Source organism: Harmonia axyridis, chromosome 3, assembly GCF_914767665.1.
Source record: "Harmonia axyridis chromosome 3, icHarAxyr1.1, whole genome shotgun sequence".
In the NCBI taxonomy this organism is placed as follows: domain Eukaryota; kingdom Metazoa; phylum Arthropoda; class Insecta; order Coleoptera; family Coccinellidae; genus Harmonia; species Harmonia axyridis.
In genome coordinates, this window is record NC_059503.1 from 49,678,589 (window position 1) to 49,681,512 (window position 2,924).

Below are 2,924 nucleotides of genomic sequence, written 5' to 3' on the forward strand. Positions count from 1 at the left end.
TATTCAATCACATTATTCTAATTCTACATAATTTTATCTACCTACGTCACTGGAATATATGACATTTTTTTACTTACTTATGAAAAGATAAATCCGGATGGGAAATCTTACTTTTCTTACAAATTTCACACTGACGAATCATATTTAAATATATATTCAACTAAATTCAGCCTAAAACGCTCAAATCACGAAATAAATATTAAAGCACACAAATTTATTTCCTTAAATCTCCTTAAATATCTCAGGACTCGTGCTGACAACAATGCAACAAATGTGACAGACCACGTGAAAGAAACCTGCCATCTTGACAATTTGCCTATATAAAATAAGAACAGTGTTGCCGCACTTCCCCAGACGCCGAATCATTCAAGGGTTGCGTTCTTAAATTTACTCCGAATAGGCCGTGATACTCGAAGAGCATACTCGGAGGAAGGAATAGTACGTTTGTGAACGCTTTTGAGTAATCATAGCTTACTCGGAGTAAGTTTAAGAACGCATAGACATGAACTGCGGACGAAGTTTTGAACCGAAACATCAGCCCAAATGATAAATCTGGCAACAGTGCTTTCTCCCAGTGAAATAGACCAGATTACAGTCGGCCAGTACAAATAGTGGACTAGTGAATGTTGGCCTCACTTTCAAATGTAAACAATCAGGTCTCTTTTGATACGTCTATGGTTGTTTGTTTCAGGTGTTGCTCATCCTAACACTTTTGCACCGTACTGATGAGGGCCTTAAGCCCGAAACACGTGTCTACGGTTAGCATTTCTCTGTGAGGGACTGTCCTTATCCTTTTGTGCTTTGTTTTATGAACAAAAACCCTCGTTATCCTCAACACATGTGATCATCCCGGGACTCGGATGTCACGCAGGTAGCTATAGCTTCCTACGTGGTGATGTTGGTTGTTTCCCGAAAACCCATTGGGTCTTCCTGCTGAAACCACAAATGGACGGCTGGCTTCTGTTGTTGACTCTGTTTGTTTGTTGTTTGTTTCAGGTGTTGCTCATCCTAACACTTTTGCACCGTACTGATGAGGGCCTTAAGCCCGAAACACGTGTCTACGGTTAGCATTTCTCTGTGAGGGACTGTCCTTATCCTTTTGTGCTTTGTTTTATGAACAAAAACCCTCGTTATCCTCAACACATGTGATCATCCCGGGACTCGGATGTCACGCAGGTAGCTATAGCTTCCTACGTGGTGATGTTGGTTGTTTCCCGAAAACCCATTGGGTCTTCCTGCTGAAACCACAAATGGACGGCTGGCTTCTGTTGTTGACTCTGTTTGTTTGTTGTTTGTTTCAGGTGTTGCTCATCCTAACACTTTTGCACCGTACTGATGAGGGCCTTAAGCCCGAAACACGTGTCTACGGTTAGCATTTCTCTGTGAGGGACTGTCCTTATCCTTTTGTGCTTTGTTTTATGAACAAAAACCCTCGTTATCCTCAACACATGTGATCATCCCGGGACTCGGATGTCACGCAGGTAGCTATAGCTTCCTACGTGGTGATGTTGGTTGTTTCCCGAAAACCCATTGGGTCTTCCTGCTGAAACCACAAATGGACGGCTGGCTTCTGTTGTTGACTCTGTTTGTTTGTTGTTTGTTTCAGGTGTTGCTCATCCTAACACTTTTGCACCGTACTGATGAGGGCCTTAAGCCCGAAACACGTGTCTACGGTTAGCATTTCTCTGTGAGGGACTGTCCTTATCCTTTTGTGCTTTGTTTTATGAACAAAAACCCTCGTTATCCTCAACACATGTGATCATCCCGGGACTCGGATGTCACGCAGGTAGCTATAGCTTCCTACGTGGTGATGTTGGTTGTTTCCCGAAAACCCATTGGGTCTTCCTGCTGAAACCACAAATGGACGGCTGGCTTCTGTTGTTGACTCTGTTTGTTTGTTGTTTGTTTCAGGTGTTGCTCATCCTAACACTTTTGCACCGTACTGATGAGGGCCTTAAGCCCGAAACACGTGTCTACGGTTAGCATTTCTCTGTGAGGGACTGTCCTTATCCTTTTGTGCTTTGTTTTATGAACAAAAACCCTCGTTATCCTCAACACATGTGATCATCCCGGGACTCGGATGTCACGCAGGTAGCTATAGCTTCCTACGTGGTGATGTTGGTTGTTTCCCGAAAACCCATTGGGTCTTCCTGCTGAAACCACAAATGGACGGCTGGCTTCTGTTGTTGACTCTGTTTGTTTGTTGTTTGTTTCAGGTGTTGCTCATCCTAACACTTTTGCACCGTACTGATGAGGGCCTTAAGCCCGAAACACGTGTCTACGGTTAGCATTTCTCTGTGAGGGACTGTCCTTATCCTTTTGTGCTTTGTTTTATGAACAAAAACCCTCGTTATCCTCAACACATGTGATCATCCCGGGACTCGGATGTCACGCAGGTAGCTATAGCTTCCTACGTGGTGATGTTGGTTGTTTCCCGAAAACCCATTGGGTCTTCCTGCTGAAACCACAAATGGACGGCTGGCTTCTGTTGTTGACTCTGTTTGTTTGTTGTTTGTTTCAGGTGTTGCTCATCCTAACACTTTTGCACCGTACTGATGAGGGCCTTAAGCCCGAAACACGTGTCTACGGTTAGCATTTCTCTGTGAGGGACTGTCCTTATCCTTTTGTGCTTTGTTTTATGAACAAAAACCCTCGTTATCCTCAACACATGTGATCATCCCGGGACTCGGATGTCACGCAGGTAGCTATAGCTTCCTACGTGGTGATGTTGGTTGTTTCCCGAAAACCCATTGGGTCTTCCTGCTGAAACCACAAATGGACGGCTGGCTTCTGTTGTTGACTCTGTTTGTTTGTTGTTTGTTTCAGGTGTTGCTCATCCTAACACTTTTGCACCGTACTGATGAGGGCCTTAAGCCCGAAACACGTGTCTACGGTTAGCATTTCTCTGTGAGGGACTGTCCTTA